Source organism: Notolepis coatsorum (genome assembly GCF_963971535.1).
Source record: "Notolepis coatsorum genome assembly, chromosome: 3".
Taxonomy (NCBI): domain Eukaryota; kingdom Metazoa; phylum Chordata; class Actinopteri; order Aulopiformes; family Paralepididae; genus Notolepis; species Notolepis coatsorum.
This window is the reverse complement of record NC_140167.1, coordinates 94,080,480-94,099,993: the sequence shown is the minus strand read 5'-3', so window position 1 is coordinate 94,099,993 and position 19,514 is coordinate 94,080,480. Positions and strand designations below refer to the sequence as shown.

General features: G+C 41.8%; 1 protein-coding gene across 1 annotated transcript in view; it reads right to left on the bottom strand.

Moving 5' to 3' along the window:
- LOC311225912 (zinc finger protein 24-like) overlaps positions 1–19,514 on the bottom strand; it is a gene marked incomplete at its 3' end in the record, with an annotated part of 67,767 nt that overhangs the window by 32,311 nt on the left and 15,942 nt on the right. The window contains exon 2 of the mRNA XM_084311303.1: positions 7,502–7,643. The remainder of the gene's footprint in view (positions 1–7,501; positions 7,644–19,514) is intronic.

The window sequence follows — 19,514 nt, the reverse complement described above, 5'->3', positions numbered from 1 at the left end:
TTTATTTAAGTGTAGGCTATAGTTAATGTTTTTTTTTGTATTATTTTTTAAACAAACATACACGATTAGATATACAAGCATTGTTAACAGTGCACATCAGTTACTCACCGTTTGGATAAATGTCTTATACAAGATATACCCCTAATACCTGCTATCTATTCCCCTACACACATATGCTCTTGCTCGCACCCCCCGCCCTGGACCCCCCAATGGATAATCCATCCATTATCATTCGCTCCTAACAAGACACTACCATTAAATGCTAGCTTTTATTCTCTCCACCACTTCTAACCACATTGTCAATTTGGATTCATTGAGACCCAAAATTCTTGCTGTAGATATTTCTAGATAAATCACATCGAGATATGTAAGAATCCAGACCTTTCGGCACATTTTTTCCGGTTGAAACCATCGTGATGCTATCAGTTTTTAAGCCACTGTAATACCAGATAAAACCAATCTCTTTTGCTGAATAGGTACTGCATACTCAAAAACATCATTCAGCAATAATACAGAGGGGTGTACAGGTATATTCAGATTTAAGAGATTTGATAATTGCTGGGTCACTTTTTCCCAGAATATCTTAACTGGTGGGCAGTCCCAATACATGTGCATAAATGTCCCCTCGTCCCCATTTGTACATAAGGAGCATTTGGAGTCTTGTTTAAGACCCATTCTGTTCAGTCTTATAGGAGTCAAGTATGTCCTATGAATATAGTTAAGATTGATTTGTTGATGGTCCGGGTTCCTTGATGTAAGTCGAACATTTGCCCAGGCTTCTTGCCAATCAAAATCTTTTTCTAGGTCTGGTATATCCCTCCTCCAAACCGAGTCTAGGTGGAGGGTTTCATACGAAGCCGTTAGTAATTGATGATAAAAATCTGATACAAAACCTCTCGATGTCTCTTTCATAGAAAAATTTGTGGTATCTGTGGTGTGCAATTGGTATCCATAATGGAACACAGTGAGCTTTCAAACATAACAGTAATTGTGCGTAAAAATAATATGTGGAACCGGTGAGATTAATATTTTTTTCTATTTCCTCATAACTACAAATACCCTGTTTGTTGAAAACATCTCCTAATGTATGCCTGCCTTGCTTTTCCCATCTAGGGAATCTTATAGGTCGTTTATCAATCAGGAGTGCATTGTTATTGAATAAGGGAGTATGATTATGCCATTTATGTGGGTTGGAATATTTTTTTTGTGTTTCACGCCATATCCGGATCGCATGAGTAATTATGGGACCAAATTTCAGTTCGCATTGCTTAATTGATACTTTGGTGTATACTATGTCCTGCAGTCTCTGTGGTGCTACTATATTTACTTCTAATTTTCTCCAGGATACTGATGCTTGTGGTTCAAACCAGGTTGTCAGTGGTCTTAAAGTGTACGCCTTAAAATAGTGGAAAAAATTTGGAAATGCCATCCCTCCGTCGGCTTTGTTTCTCTGTGCGGTGGATCTTTTTATACATGGTGGTTTGTTATTCCAAATAAATTTATATGCGGAAGAGTGTAAATGTTTCCAATAACCATCTGGAGGGGGTAACGGAAGCATTGAGCTGATGAAGTTGATTCTAGGTAAGACATCCATCTTAACTATTGAAACCCGTACCTGTACTGAGTTTTTAAGTTTTGACCACCTGTCAAAGTCGTATTTTATTTTGGATTTCTATATAATTGTGTTTCACCGTTTGGCTTATGGTAGGGAATACTTCAATTCCCAAACATCTAAAGTGTTTAACCATTGGTATTTCTTCTGGAAGACTTGTATTTTTTGCAAGGGCGTTCAGTGGGAGGAAGGCCGACTTTGGCCAGTTTATCTTAAATCCCGATAGGTCGCCAAAGTCATCAATCAACTTGAGAAGATGAGGCATTGCGGTGTTAGGGTTTTGCATGAACAGTATTACGTCGTCCGCATATAGACTAATTTTGTGTTGTGTGCCCTTGATTACGATTGGGATTGTCTTATATATTGTGCTAAAGGTTCTAGTGATAAATCGAATAGTCCGGGACTAAGAGGGCAACCCTGTCTAGAAGAACGTGATACCGGAAATATTCCGGAGGTGATTATACCTGTTGTAATCATGGCCGATGGGTCTTTGTATAATACTTTAATCATATCAATGAATCCTTTTCCTAACCCCATCCTTTCTAATACTGCCCATAGGTACGACCATTCCAACCTATCAAAGGCTTTCATTGCTTCCAGGGATAGCATCGCCTTAGGTGTGGTGTCGCCCTTGCTGGCATCTAGTACGTATAGTAATCGTCTTATGTTGTCAGTGATCAAGCGGTTTCTTATGAAGCCAGTTTGATCCGGATGAACTAAGGACGTCATGTGCTTTTGAAGTCTGATGGCTAATACCTTAGAGAACAGTTTGATATCGGTTCCGAGGAGGCTTAAGGGTCTATAACTACCGCACTCGGTGGGGTCTTTGTCTTTTTTAAGGAGAACTGTTATGAGTGCAATATTGTCGTTCTTATGAAAGTTCCCCTCCTTGACTGAGTATAAAATCATATTAAGTAATAGGGGTCCAATTATGTCCCAGCATGAGCGGTACATTTCTGGTGGGATACCGTCTCTTCCAGGAGCCCTACCACTTTGCATTTCGGTTATGGCCTTCCTGAGTTCTAGTGTGATTGGTGTTTCTAACTGTTTAGCATCATCCTCTGTAAGTTTGGGGAGGTTAATTTGATTAAGATATGTGTCCATTTTGTTTTGATCAAAGGTCGTTTCTGATTTATACAAGTTGGAGTAGAATTCTTTGAATGAAGGACTGTCCGAGGCGGTTAGTTGAGTGTCGGGGGGGAATGAGTCTGTGGCTGAACGAGCTTCTCATCTTGACTAGCTCGTCGTAGAGGGGGTGGTAGGGGTTCTCCATGATGGCAGCCAGCTTCCTTATCATCCCCCTCTCTGCCATCACCTCAAGTCTAGGAAGCTCGACTCCCACCACGGAGCTAGCCTTCCTCACCAGCTTGTTGGGCTTGTTGGTGTCCCTTGAGTTGATGTAGCCTCCCCAGCAAGCCACAGCATAGAAGAGGATGCTGGCCACAACAGACTGGTAAAAAGACTGCAGCAGTTTGTTGCACACATTGAAGGACCTGAGTCTCCTCAGGAAGAACAGCCTGCTCTGTCCCTTCCTGTAGAGGGCCTCTGTGTTGTCCGACCAGTCCAGTTTATTGTTCAGGTGTACCCCAAGGAACTTGTATGAGTCCACCATCTCCACATCCACCCCTCGGATGGAGATGGGAATCGGGGGGGGCCTCTTCTTGCCCCTCCGGAAGTCCACCACCAGCTCCTTGGTCTTACTGGTGTTGAGTTGGAGGTGGTTGCTGTCGCTCCACCCCACGAAGCTCTCCACCAGGGCTCTGTACTCCTCCTCATCATCGTCGGTGATGTAGCTTACGATGGAGGAGTCGTCTGAGAACTTCTGCAGGTGGCACCCGCTTGAGTTGCGGCAGAAGTCTGAGGTGTAGAGGGTGAAGAGGAAGGGTGACAGCACAGTTCCTTGGGGGCGCCGGTGTTGCTCACCAGTACGTCAGACTGACTGTCCTTTAGTCTGACGTACTGTGGCCTCTCAGTGAGATAGTCCTTGATCCAGGCCACCAAGCCGTGCTCCAGCTGCATCGCAGAGAGCTTCTCCGCTAGCAGTGACGGCTGGATGGTGTTGAAGGCGCTGGAGAAATCAAAGAACATAATCCTCACTGAGCTGCGCGGCTTCTCCAGGTGCGTGTACGCTCTGTGGAGCATGTAGATGATGGCATCCTCCACCCCGATGTTTGCCTGGTATGCAAACTGCAGGGGGTCGAGGGAGTCACGCACCAGGGGCTTGAGGTGTTGCAGGACCAGTCTCTCAAACGTCTTCATGACGTGTGACGTCAGAGCGACTGGCCTGTAGTCGTTGAGGGTGCTGGGACGTCCCTTCTTGGGCACCGGGACAATGCAGGAGGTCTTCCAGAGCTGGGGCACCCTCTCCAGCCTCAGGGAGAGGTTGAAAAGATGCTAGAGCGGTGCTGATCAACAGGAGTACTTCCGGGTTGTGGGGTTGAGTGATCGCCATAGATCATTTACACCTGTATTCTTTGTCCATTCCTTTAACGCTTTAGATGACTTTTTTTGTTCGTTGGAAAAATTGGGATAAGACTTATCTAGCCCAGGGTCCCAAATAGGGATGCACGATATTGATTTTTTGACACCGATAACTTTATGCTCCTCAAGCCGATATTTATTATATTATAATATTTTTTTTAACTGTATATATATATATATATATATTTTTTATCATTTTTTTTTTTTTATCATTTTTTTTAAGCTCCGACGTCATCGGTACTGCTATCGGTACTCGAGAAATTATGGAGGTTTTTTTTGAGGAATTTAAACGTCGCAAACTAATCTTGTTGGCCGTTGTCTATTATCTCTCCTGCCTCTGTCTCTGCCTGCGAGCGGGCTCCCTCCCACACACACACACTCACTCACACACACACACTCACTCACACGGGTGCTGCGCTGCCGACTCAGTACAGACAGCTCTGCTCTCATAATGGCGGAGAGAACGAAATGTTCAAAAGTCTGGGTCTATTTTACTAAAGTCGATGCTGACAACGCTCATTGCCACAAGTGCAACAAGACATTTGCCAGTAATGTATAAGCGCTGGTACTTGTCAATGTGGCTGGCGGGGAGATAACGTTAGCTCCGAGTAGAGTAATGGCTGACAATCCGGAGGTAAATAAACGAACGAGAGCTTCTGATTGGTGGTAAGAAGAAGAGGTGGGTGCAAGCCGTGGGACGTAATTGGCAGATCGACTGTCTGTCTCCGAATGTAACGTGACTACGGCACAGCCAAGAAAGGGAGCGCTCGATTTGTGAAAAACTCCCTGTTCCTAAACCACACGCTATCAGTTTTACCACAGTACTGGCAAAACGGGAGGAGGCTATAATAAAAACAAGCGCCCTTCATCCAAATCCACCCACACCGGATTTCTTTTAACCAAAAAATTTATTATATGTTATCGGAGCTATCAATAACGTTATCGAGTTTATCGGGATGACGTCATAATTGCTGATATCGGCCCGATAATTATCGGCCCGATAATTATCATGCATCCCTAGTCCCAAATGGCATTAAAATCCGCACCAATTATAAATGAGTATTCTGGAAGGTTTAACATTTCCCTAGTGAGTGTAGGGCTGGGCGATATGGCCTAAATATGATATCACGATATTTTCTGACCTTTCGGCGATACACGATACACATCACGATGTTTTTCTTTTTTACCCCAAACAATTCATTATGAGGCTTACCAAGACAGTATTTGAGTTTGCAAGCTAACATTAAAGACAAAATAAAATACCCATGCATTTAGCATTTTTATATTAGATTTAGATTATATATTGCATATGAGATATTATATGATTTAGATATGAAATATGATGAATTGAAAATGGGGGACCCTGATGTAAACAAGACTAAAGTCTTTCTCTGGTCTGCATCCCCTTAACAATTGTATGTATTGAGCTGTACTGTACCCATTCTGCAATATGTTAAAGTTTTAAATCAATCAATCAATAAATAGCATTTTAGCATTTTTATGAAACTACTGTATATATGTATGTCTCTAAATGTTTTGATGAATTGAAAATGGAGGACCCTTATGTAAAAAAGCCGAAAGTCTTTTTCTGGTCTTCATCCTCCTGTACTGTATTGTACCCATTCTGCAACCTTTTAATACAGTTTTCATTCATTCATTCTGACGGAAACATAATCATTTTGATTGACAGTCGAGTCTGCCAATGACGTCACACCGCTTGCACCCGCCCTGCTGTTCTTAGCACCAATCGGCAAGCGTTATTATTTTTTGACTTCCTGAATGTCCCGTGTGCTGAAGTGAACACTGAACATCAACAAAGCTACTAACGTTAGCTCCCCGCGGCCGTCGAGTAGGAGACCAGTGCTTCACAGGATGACTAAATGAGGCATAATGATTTTACTACAACGAATGTTATAATAAAAGCCTTTCCATACATCTGTCTGATTGAAAACTTTATTAACAGACCGCGGAATGGGCATATCAGCACAGGCTGAGATATGAACGAGTAACGTGTGGACAGATTGACGCGACACAATCCTCTTGGGCAAAACATCACGATATCCACGATACGTTGAAAAAGTGTATCGTTAATGAACTGTACCCGATATTTATATAATATCGTCATATCGCCCAGCCCTAAGTGAGTGCAGTGTAGAAATTAGTTTCGTATAGATTTGGGGCATATACCGCTACCAACGCTATTTTCCTATTCTTGTGTATAATCTTAGCTATGGTTATCCGACCATCTGCATCAGACCATACTCCCTTCAATTCAATATTCAATTTCCGTTTCACGACTATAGCAACTCCACAGGTTCTCGTTCCAAAGGAAGAGTGGCTAATGTTATGGTATGTGTTGTCCGCTAACGTCGCTTTGTCTCCCACTAAAATGTGCGTTTCGCTTAAGAGAGCCACATCCACCGGTTTGTTTTTCATCAATGTGAGCACGCTTTTGCGTTTATGTTGATTATTGAATGTTTTATTTTTTACAGTTTTTGTATTTTTCTGACATGGGGGCTCAACAATAAATGACAATCAGAAATGTCAAGTTGCATGTTATTCTAACCAGCTTAGTTCTGTTGCATTTCCAATTTATTTATGTAAATTATAAAGTTATCAGGAATCGATAAGGGAATCTATACGATAAAATCCTATCAATTCCCATCCCTAGTGGGGATCGGACGTTGTGGACAGCGACTCCTACAGGTCAGTTGGTGCGCCTGCGCAGTAGAATCAGGAAGCGACGGGGGCGGCGTGTCCCTCCCACGCAGACCCTCGCCGCTGAGAGATCGCGCTGTGCAGGTGAAAAGATGAGACGGCTGCCTCCTCGAGTACCGGAGGCGACACATGATGCAAGGCTTCGTCCACATTGCAGCCGGCTTGTGGGAGGCATGGCCTAACAACGTTCGAGACAGGAGAGGGTAGAATTGGACAATACGAAATTGGGGAAGGGAGAAAAATTGAAAATGGGGAGAAAAAGTAGATAAAAAAAAGAAAAAGATATCCCAACTCATTTAACAAATGTTAAATGATCTATGTTGGTCTAAACACAATCCTCATGAAACAGATGATAGACTAAATTCACTTTCAAGAGTGAAAAATGTTTTTTTTTACCACTTTAGCCATGTTTTATAGTTTCCTAGAAACAAGGGGTGGCTCAATTTTGCCCTATGCTCAATTTACCCCAGTCTCCCCTACTGTGTTTCATTAAGTGAAAGAATATATAGTTTAAAATAGATGTGGAACTGAATTATTATACGATGCGCGTCAGTGTTTATACTCCTCTGTTTAGCCCCTCACTGCCTTTTTATTGACAGCCTACATGTAGCCGCAACAGTTCCTTTCGAGCGCCGCTGCTGCAAGGAAGGAGCAATAAGTGGAAAACAATGTGAACATAATTGTACTTACAGATGTTGTGGTGTCCACAGTCTGATCCGTTTCCACAAGAACGTTTTGATCCAGATGTGAAGTCTTGGTCCAGTACAGTTCTGCCACAGAGACGTTAGAAGAAGGTTTTGATCCAGATGTGAAGTCTTGGTCCAGTACAGTTCTGCCACAGAGACGTTAGAAAGAGACTCTTTTAATTGTATCCAACATGTCTCTGGTCCGACTCACAACAAAAGGTAACACACTTGATCTGGTTCACAATCGGGTTAAAAGTCAGTAATGTTTGCACAGAGGAGTTGACGGTGACATAGGGATGCCCCGATCGATCGGCCAGCGATCGGTATCGGCCGATATTCAGTATAAATATGAGATCGGTGAATTCCGATAATGCTTTATTTTCGCCGATCATGAAAACCGATCGATGACACGGAAAACATTAGGGCTGACCTTCGAAGCTTTTTTTGGCAATCGAAGCTTCGGGGCCGAGCTTCGATTTTAATTCGAAGCTTCGAGAAAGAAGAAGAGAAAAAAAAAAAAAAAAAAATTATCTTATGTTGTGGGACTTGTACAGCACTTTCGTAAACGTTGTTGTTTTTAAATGTGCTCTATAAATAAAGTGGGTTGGATTAATTAATTAAGTAGCCCCTTTCGTGACTGACGCATCCAACAAGGTTTCACTCGGCTGTGTGATTTAATTCAAGGTGGATCGCTGTTGTCGTTTGAACAACTTCAGATTTCATGGGAACTACCAATCCCCCAAATCAAGAATGTTTAAGATGAATGAAGTAAGATTTTGATTATTTGAAATATGGCCTGTGTAGACTAAACTATGCACAGAATTATGTCAGTCTACAAGGTCCGGATTCTACATGGTCCGGCAATGTAGACCTTGTAGACTCCACTACAGACCAATTATCAGTGAATGTTCATGCATTTTTAAGAAGGGCAACTTCCACAAAAAAACAAAGAACTCACCAAAACATCTCAGTAGCACCTTATCTAAATGTTATATTTCATATATGGAGATTCATATTTATTTATGTATTGCATGCATTTCTACATTTTATTTCCTATTTTGTTTATTCATCCCAGTATCTTTCTTTCTTATGTGTGGAATTCTACAAGGTGCGCGCACACACACACACACACACCTACACACACACACACAGGGGGCGAAATTAAAGCCCGCCGCCCGCCAGGGGCGCTCAGTTTTTACCTTTGGCGCTTGCCACTGAGAGCCCTGCCCGCCGTGTGGCGTGTGGACGTGTAGTTCATAACGTTACTCTTATTTTGAAAATCTGTGCGGGTCTCATTTCCGGCCCAAGCGCAGCTAGAGTCATAATATCGATGGCTCCGGCAGTTAGCAGCATTCGGTTCGTATGATATTCTTATTTTGAAAAAAAACGTGGCAACGAGTCATATCCGGCCAGCCCTGCAGCTTCTGCTCGTATCAACACAGAGCGGCCCGCAGCTCTAGTGCCACTGCTAACGTTAAGCTCTCAGAATGATAGCAGCTCGCCTGCAGCATCTAGTGCTAACGTTAAGCTCTCAGAATGGTAGCAGCTCGCCTGCAGCATCTAGTGCTAACGTTAAGCTTTCAGAATGGTAGCAGCTCGCCCGCAGCTCTAGTGCTAACGTTAAGCTCTCAGAATGGTAGCAGTCTGCTCTAGTCTAGATCGGACCTCCATGAGCTGCATAATACCTCCGTTCACTCGTTAGCTAGCTCGCGTTAGCTAGCTCACTTAGATCGATCTGTCCCAGTAAACTAAATTGTCTTAACGTTATCTACCGGGCTAGCAGTAGCTACAGATAGCTCCTGATATCAATGTCTTATAACATTGATTGAATGCGTATTCTAGCTGAGGGCACGTTGAATGTGATTTGACAAAATAACCGTAACGTTAAAAAATAGGGTCCAGCTGCATCGCCGGAGAATCCTTGCATGCTGAATGTAGGGTCTAGCTGAATATAGGGTCTAGCTGCAGGGCCGGAGAATCCTTGCTGGAGCTGGAGGCTACTCAAGTATACACACAGACAGTGGAGCTGTTTGCAGATAGCAAGCATTTTGACTTATTGCGTGTTGGCGATGTCTCACAGATAATACAACTACAAGTATGATTATATAATATATATTTTATTTAAAAAAAAATTTTGGCAGGTAAGAAATATGCTTGGCGGGTAGACTCTTCCCATCTACCCGCCACTGGCCGGTGAGTCAAAAAGTTAATTTCGCTCCCTGCACACACACACACATTTAGTCATTTAGCTGACGCTTTTATCCAAAGCGACTTACAAGTTCTGTACGACAAGACAGCAAGAAGGGTACAACTCTATCAGCTGAGTAACAATGTTCATCAAAGTGTTGCGTGTTACAGTGTAGGTTAGTTTATTAGGACAAGTGCATGACAGTAAGGTTAGTCACGATTAGATTTTATTTTTATTTTTTTTATCATTTCAGATAATGGTTGAAGAAGTGAGTCTTTAGTCGACGGCGAAAGATTGGACGGGATTCGGCTGTCCTAACTGGGATGGGTAGTTCACACACACATACACACACACACAAATCGAAGTAAAAAAAAAAAAATTGAAAAAAAAAAGTTTGAAAAAAAAATTATATTATTATTTTTTTTTAAACTTCGATTTTTTTTTTTATGTTCGAAGCTTGTGCTATCGAATCGAACGTTCGAAGCTTCGAAGCATTTAAGACAGCCCTAGAAAACATGATCCAATTCTCTGCGGAGTTCTCACTCGCTCTTCTCTCACAGCCACACTCTGCTGCTGCACGTATTGCCCCTCCTCCTCCTCCCCCTCCCAGACCCATCTCATGTCAACAAACCCTTCGGCAAGACTCGACTGCATGAGCACCGCAGAGCTCCTCTTTCAACACAACAAGCATTAAATAAAATGGCCCAGTCTATTCACTTTTGTTTAATACATGAGGCGTTGTCTAATGTTATCTAGCTACTGATAGCTCCTGATATCAACGTCTGATATCAGTTTGGTATTCGTTTTCGCAAGTGCTTGGTTAACTAGCTATCGTTCGTGAGCTAACGTTAGCCACCAAGCTAACGTTACTGTTTAAACAAAACTACACAGTCAACTAGAGATGTTCCGATACCATTTTTTCCTTTCCGATCCGATTCCGATACCTAAGCTTTGGGTATCGGCCGATACCGATATTTATCCGATACCAGTGCATACATTAAAAATATATATATATATATTATATACATTTTTTTTTTTTTTACAGATACTGTTATACTGTTTTTTAGTAATAACTAGAAAATAATGGCATTTATTCAACAACAGGTGATTGTATATTTGTATTAGTATCATTAATCAATGAGTATGGGGCTGCAGCACTGCAGATATACCCTACTCCAATGATCCACACGGACATTAAACGGTGTTGCACTCGCTACCCAGTGGCTCTGCAGATATACCCTACTCAGTCTGTAAGCTAGTGGCAGATAGACCGTTCGAATGTTGTGATTTTCGATGCAAAATAAATATTCAAAATTCTCTTTTGAAACTCCGCCTCAGACTCTTATCCTTTGGCACTTGGAACTTGCTGTACTTTGCTTGCAGGTCTGCAGCCATTATTGCTGGATTATGAATAGCACCAACTTTAGACACAGTAACATTATCAAGCTAAGCTAGCTGACCTAGCTCGTCTTCCCGCATTGACATTTGATAACGTTAGTCAGTTCAGTTCAGTTCAGAGTTTTTATTTGCCACATGGAATAATACAATCATAGTTTCTTCATTAAAAAAAAATCATAAATAGCCATTCCATGGACAAAAGGAGCAGGAAGAAGAATAAATCTTATAGTTACCTGCCCCTTATTCCTAAACTAACATGTATTTTCTTAATGGTCGGCGTATAACCTTATTTACACAAATAATCATTTATACCATTATAAAAGAAACACAATCCACAGTTAAACAAGAAAAATTTAAAGAATAATAATAATGATAAAGAAGAAGAAAAAAAAAAAAAAAAAAACTCACTATTCAGATCACATTTTGATTTTCATACTGACTAAATTTTTTTTTTTATACATTTTTTTGAATTGATAAACACTGTTACATCCCTTAAGCTCGCTATGGAGAGAATTCCATAACTTTACACCAATAACTGAAGGACACATCTGTTTAAGTGTGGTACGTGCAAACTGATGTTTAAAATTGTATTTTCTCCTACTAAACTCACTTTCTAAATGAAAAAGATTTTGTAGTTTTTCTGGCAGTGTATTATTTCTTGCCCTAAGTTAACGCTAGTCAGTAGCTACTTAACTTAAATACGATTCACCGTGGGTGCATTATTGTTGATAGACGATCACGGACAGTGTCAGGTCCTGGAGAAAGGACAGGCGATCATCTGATTTGATGTAACGGGCGGATGTTGTTCCAAATAGCTAGCTTTTCAGCTAATGCTATCATAACACCAGCAAAACACATCCCGTCCGAGCTCCCCGTCACACCGCACTGTCGGGGACAATGGAATTTAAGAAAGTGTATCTGCTGTTAAAATGACACAGCATCACACTTTAAAACACGTTCATTTTATAATCCTCACTCTCCGCAGGACTCTGCAGGAGATAAATTACATCATGGGATCGGAGGCTACAATTCACGTGTATCGGCCGATACCGATACCAGCATTTTAGGCAGTATCGGCGGCATTTCCGAAACTCTACAGCAGCGGTTCTCAACAGGGGTTCCGCGGCACACAGGGGTTCCGCGGAGAGCTGTCAGGGGTTCCGCGAGATGCCTGATGGGAATGTTTCTTTAAGAATATAGAATGACAACTATTAACTAAACAAATAGTCTATCTAGTGCTTCATGTGTATACAATAATTGCCTAATCTAATAACATGAACTAAAAAAGAAATCGATCAAAATGTCTTCACACGTTTCGTAAAGTTATTATAGAAACAACTTAACGTCCGCGTCAGGCGTCATTGCTTTTACCAACAGATTTTCCAACGCATTTCCAGAGAAGTCGCATTCGTGTGACGTCACATCGCGGGTCCTATCTCCGTTACAGAGCCGGTGTTCTGCCGAATTCTACTACCTCCTCGAAAACTGCTGCCGTAGCGCGAATCGCCTATATCTTTTGACAGCTGGGTGACGTCACCCTATAGTTCACTCCGAACTCCAACAGGTGTACCGACATGTTATCATCTACAAATACATTCAGCTGCAAAGCCAATTACATGCAAATATTTACATGCTTATACAGTTCAAAAGGTGCAATGAAAAACATATGTTTAAGATATTGTTTAAGATATATCAACAAGACTCAACATGACGTTCGTCAGCAAGGTGGCAGAATATTGTAGAGTAGGGATGCCCCGATCACGTTTTTTGCCACCGATACCGATCACCGATCGTCTTGAGCCATATCGGCCAATACCGATCTGATACCGATCGTTTTTGATTAATAAAAAAATATATATAATTATATAATTTTTTTTTTATATAAAATATATATATTATATAATTAGACTTGTACTTGTAGTTGTATTATCTGCGAGACAACGCCACCACGCAACAAGTCAAAATGCTCGCTATCTCCACTGTCTGTGTGTATACTCTTGCTTTGATCAAATCACATTCGGCTCTGCAGATTTACCCTAGGCTCTGCAGATATACCCTACTCCCTCAGCTATCCCAGTTAGTGACTGCGACGCAAGCCGGGCTTCGAATATGCATGAATGAGTGTTATAAGACATTGATATCAGGAGCTGTCTGTAGCTACTGCTAGCCGGAAATATAACGTTAAGACAACGCCTCAGTGAACTATTTAGTTGAATGGGACATTTCGTTTTGAACAGTGAGCTAAGCTAACGTGAGCTAACAGAGGTATCATACACTAGTACTAGATAACTAGACTATTGCTGGAGCATTTGTTGATATCAGGAGCTATCAGTAGCTAGCCGGCTAGATACCGTTCAGTTAGACAATGCCTCATCATGTATTAAACTAAAAGTGAATAGTTGACTGGGTCATTTTGTAACGGTAGCTAACGTTAGCTCATGGGGGTCCCGTCCCACTAGACTAGACCCGTGTTTACATGCGTGCGGGAGGAGCTGGAGGAGGAGCAGACGCGCAGCACTGTGTGCAGCTCCCGGTGTCTGAGACAGAACTCAGCGAGTGAGATCTGTTTTGACGATCGCCGAAAATAAAGCATTATCACCGATCACCGATCGCATATTTATACTGATTATCGGCCGATAACGATCGGTGGCCGATCGATCGGGGCATCCCTATTGTAGAGTGAACGATTGTGGGTCATGCGCATGCGTGCGCAAGCGCAGGCTCAGTAGAATTCTGCAGGGAGTAGGATTTTGCAGAACACCGGCTCTGATCCGTTATCAATGAATTGCAAAGCGGGCGGCTGTTGTGATAATAATTACTAAATGCATTCAGTGCTGGATCTAATCAAATGGATTTATCGAGACACGTTATGGAAAGTTCAAGACCGGATCACAAGCGTGCTAATTACACGCTTGGGCTACGGTGATGGCCTGGGCTACTCGCCAAGTGCAGACAAAGTGAGTGTATCCGCTGCTGTTATTATTATGATACAAAATGTGAATGAATGAATGAAAACTGTATTTAACAGAAACAGTAAAAGGCACTCTGCAGATTACATTTATATATAGCTGTTTTATACGTCAACATTGTGTCCCTGACCGTCAACAAAGAATGGCAGGATGTGATGTCATAAACAAGCGTCACCTCACTAGAATAATATTTCCAAATGGTCACACTGTTATTTTTATAGAAAACAGTGCAGCTGCAACAGATAGCACTTTATTGATATTTTTCTGTATTTAAAAAAATAAATACATGATTTTCTGTTTGATAAATGGTCACACTATGTTATTTTTATGGAAAACAGTGCAGCTGCAACAGATAGCACTTTATTGATATTTTTCTGTATTTAAAAAAATAAATACATGATTTTCTGTTTGATAAATGGTCACACTATGTTATTTTTATGGAAAACAGTGCAGCTGCAACAGAGCACTTTGATATTTTTCTGTATTTAAAAATAAAATACATGATTTTCTGTTTGTTTCCCGGTTTCAATGGGTTAAATAAACGTTATTTTGAAAGCAAGCACTTTTGTCATCATTGTAGCAAAAAAGACAGGACCGCAAAAGTCTTTATCGTATGTAGGGCAGCGTTTCCGTTAGCCGGTAATTACCGGTATTTGACGGGCAAAATCTGTTGAAGTCCGACATATTTACTCTCTCCGGTCTTAATGTCCGGTGAAAATAATTCCCTGAGTCTAAGCACAATTTGATTATTTGAATTGTATTAAAATAGGCTAAAATTAAATAGCCTATGCGATGAACGAAACGATCATTACATTTGTTTCCTCGTTGCTTCTAATAATGACAACGACGTCGTCAGCGAGAGCTTAGTGCTGGGTGTGCGAACTTTTGTGAAGCTGCAGAGCCAGAGCACTATCAGCACAATGCAGTATTCCAGCAGTACTCCAATTCAGCCATTTTCAGCCAATGTTGGGTGGGGGGCGCTGCTGTGCGGTTCCCAGAAAAGAGCCAATAACACTGAATCAGCTGCTCTGCAGCGCCATACTCTTTGCAAATAAGTCGTTGCGAGGTGGAGAGAGTCGTCACGCAAACCACGATAATGTTGCCGTCTCTCTGCTTTCTCAGTTCTTCGCTTGATATAATTAATACAAATGTCCAATATAACGGAATTCGTTAGCTCATAAAAATGTGATTATAACAGACTGCTGTTTAGTGTCGGACCGACTGCCCACATACGCAGTCTATTTTATTTCAAGTCAGCAGCAGCACGGAGTATCGAGGGACTTATTTTATTTGGAATATATTAATGACTGTATACGCAAAAGTAGCCTAGTTTTAAGTAATAATATTATAAATCTACATGCCTTGAGGATGACATTCTTTATATAGCCTGCCTATCAATTGTTTTAAAGCTCAATAAACTATGACCGGAATTAATCTCATTTGTCCGGTAGATTGAAATCTTGCAGGTCACGGAGACCGGCAACAATTTTTTCTAACGGAAACCCTGATGTAGGGGTGCCCTGGAATATTTTTTTGGACACAGGGGTGCCTTGGCAGCAGAAAGGTTGAGAACCCCTGCTCTACAGTCAACTATTCACTTTAGTTTAATACATGATGCATTGTCTAACTGGCTCGCTACTGATATCAACAAATGCGCATTTCAGTTTAAGAATGATAGGGATGCGCCAGCATGAGACCTCCGTTAGCTAGGTAGCTCACGTTAGTTTTAACGAAATGACCCAGTAAACTAAATAGTTCACTTTATTTTAATACATGCATTGTCTAACGTCATCTAGCCAGCTAGCAGTAGCTACAGATAGCTCCTGATATCAATGTCTTGTAACATAATTGACATTCGTTTTTGCAGCTGAACATTGGCTAATTAGCTATCATGCTTCATAACACGTTTCAGACCCTGTTGAACTATCGCTCTGACTCAATAGTATCCATCTGCAGAACGTCAGCCCCAGCACTCTCAGGCCCCACGCTGAATGTGATTTGACCAAAGCAGAGTATACACACAGACAGTGGAGCTGTTTGCAGATAGCGAGCATTTTGACTTGTTGCGTGGTGGCAATGTCTCGCAGACAATACAACTACAAGTATAATTATATAATATATATATTTTATAAAAAATATATATATAATTTTTTTTTTATAAAACCAAAAACAATCGGTATCGATATCGGTATCGGCCGATATGGCTCATGACGATCGGAGATCGGTGGCAAAAAACGTGATCAGGGCATCCCTAGTTCCGATTAACTTGTCCTTTGATAACGGGTTTGTACAGAGAAGAGAGTTAAAAGCTACCGCATTGGGGAGCTCCAGTAGCTCACCGCGTACCTCGAGCGCTATTTCGGCGCCGGGGACAACCGTGCTCGTCACGGATCTGGGGTTTAGCGAGTTCGAATCCCGGACTGCAGCCGTGCCTTTCCCAGAGTGTCTTCCCCCCCATCTGTACCCCTTCAGCCTGTTTCTGTCGGTCATTCTTGACCAGAGTAAATGCGATAAATGCAAAAAAAGAGCCAGCGGAATGGCCAAAGTTTTAAAAAAAAAAAAAAAAAAAAAAAAAAAAAAACTCCCGCATTGTAAACAGCCTGGCTGTAGAAACGTTTGCTGCTAGTTTTAAGTAACAGTGATGCACAGCCATCTTAGATGATGTCATGCCCCTGGTAACTGGCTCCGGTTGCCCTGTAGACTCCTCCCCTCAGCCATCTTAGATGACGTCATGCTCCTGGTAACTGGCTCCGGTCGCCCTGTAGACTCCTCCCCTCAGCCATCTTAGATGACGTCACGCCCCTGGTAACTGGCTCCGGTCGCCCCGTAGACTCCTCCCCTCAGCCATCTTAGATGACGTCATGCCCCTGGTAACTGGCTCCGGTCGCCCCGTAGACTCCTCCCCTTGGTTGAATTACGACATATGTGAGCTCAGACGGAAGTGTCGCAAAACAGAGAGGCAATGGAAATCTTCCAACCGCCAAGCACATTTTAACAATCTAATTAAGAGTGCCAGGGCTACTTCTCTCTAACCTTATCTCCTCCAGTAAGCAAAATCATAGAGTGTTATTTAAGACCATAAACTCAATTGTCAGCAGTCGCCCCCCCCCCTCCCCTCTGCACCCATATGTTCAAATGATGACTGTAATTTTTTTTTGTGTTTTTTAAACAAAGTTGCTGATGTAAGGGCAAACATCACCCCCCTCCTCCTCCCTCTCTGTCCAGTTAGCCAATCTTCCTTGAGCAGTTTTTCGCCTGTCTCCCTGACAGACCTAGTCTCTGGTTCCGTCACAGTTTATTTTAAAGTAACGTTGCATTCTTCTGTACACATCGCTTACTGAACCGAAGGTCCCAACCGAAACAGTTCGGTGAGAATACGTGTACCGTATATATATATTAGGGATGCCCCGATCACGTTTTTTGCCACCGATACCGATCGGCGTGAGCCATATCGGCCGATACCGATCGTTTTTGATTAAAAAGAAATTAAAGATAATTTTATATAATTTTTTTTTTTATAAAATATATATATTATATAATTAGACTTGTACTTGTATTATCTGCGAGACATCGCCACCACGCAAGTCAAAATGCTCGCTATCTGCAAACAGCTCCACTGTGTGTACTCTAGTAGCCTCCAGCTCCAAAAAGGATTCTCCTGTGCTGCAGCGGGACCCTATTGGTAACGTTACTGTGCTTTGGTCATATCACATTCAGCAAGCCCTCAGCTCGAATACGCATTGAATCAATGTTATAAGACATTGATATCAAGAGCTATCTGTAGCTACTGCTAGCCGGCTAGGGCCTAACAAAATTAATAGTTGGTTTCAGGTTGGTTGTCAGTTTGGCCATGGGTAGGTAGGGAATTTATTTTATTTTATTTTTTTATTTTATTCTTTCCCAGGGCGACTATGGATAGAGAATTTCTTTATTTAATTAAAATGTTCACAACAACATGGATGCATGTACTCTGCCAGCATGTTTAATATCCATAATACTAAATGTTTGACTAAGATTTCTATGAAACTTTATTAAAAAAAAAAAAAAAAAAAAAAAAAAAAAAAAAATTATATAATTTTTTCTAAAAACTCATAAAATATATTGGGTCGCACCTAAATCGGCAGGGTCGGTCGGCAACCTGAAACCAACTATTAATTTTGTTAGGCCTAGATGACGTTAAGACAGAACTTTTTAGTTCAAATGGGACATTTCGTTTTGAACAGTGAACTAACATCAGCTAACGCAAGCTAACGGAGGTATCAACATGGACTACTAGACTTGCTGGATCATTTGTTGATATCAGGAGCTATCCGTAGCTAGCCGGCTAAATACCGTTAGACAATGCCTACTAAAAGTGAATAGTTGACTGGGTAATTTTTAGGGATGCCCCGATCGATCGGCCACCGATCGTTATCGGCCGATAATCAGTATAAATATGCGATCGGGAATTCCGATAATTAGTCATATTCGCCGATCGCGGAAACTGATCAAGTGGATATCTCACTCGCTTGTCTCAGACGCACAGGACCTGCAAACTGCTCCTCCTCCCTAGCCCCGCCCGTACCCGTGTAGAGTTTGTAAACACAGAGGAGGCGGACCTCCTCTGCTGAGTCTAGATAGTGCATTCGACCTGAGCTAACGTTAGCTACCTAGCTATCGTTACTGTTTAAACAAAATTACCCAGTCAACTATTCACTTTTAGTAGGCATTGTCTAACGGTATTTAGCCGGCTAGCTACTGATAGCTCCGGATATCAACAAATGCCCCAGGAAGTCTAGTAGTCCATGTTGATATCTCCGTTAGCTTGCGTTAGCTGACGTTAGTTAACAGTTCAAAACGAAATGTCCGATTGAACTAAATAGTTGTCTTAACGTCATCTAGCCGGCTAGCAGTAGCTACAGATAGCTCCTGATATCAATGTCTTATAACATTGATTGAATGTGTATTCGAGCTGAGGGCTTGCTGAATGTGAAATGACCAAAGCATAACGTTACCAATAGGGTCCCGCTGCAGCGCCGGAGAATCCTTTTTGGAGCTGGAGGCTACTAGAGTACACACAGACAGTGGAGCTGTTTGCAGATAGCGAGCATTTTGACTTGTTGCGTGGTGGCGATGGCTCGCAGATAATACAAGTACAAGTCTAATTATATAATATATATATTTTATTAAAAAAAAAAAAAAAAAAAAAAACGTTATATAAAATAATTTTTTATTTCTTTTTAATCAAAAACGATCGGTATCGGCCGATATGGCTCACGACAATCGGTGATCGGTATCGGTGGCAAAAAACGTGATCGGGGCATCCCTAGTAATTTTGTTTAAACAGTAACGATAGCTAGGTAGCTAACGTTTGCTCACGTCGAATGCACTATAGACTCGAGCAGAGGAGCCGCCTCTCAGTCCTCTGTGTTTAGAAACTGTACACTGGTGCGGGCGGGGCAAGGGAGCAGCGGCAGTTTGCA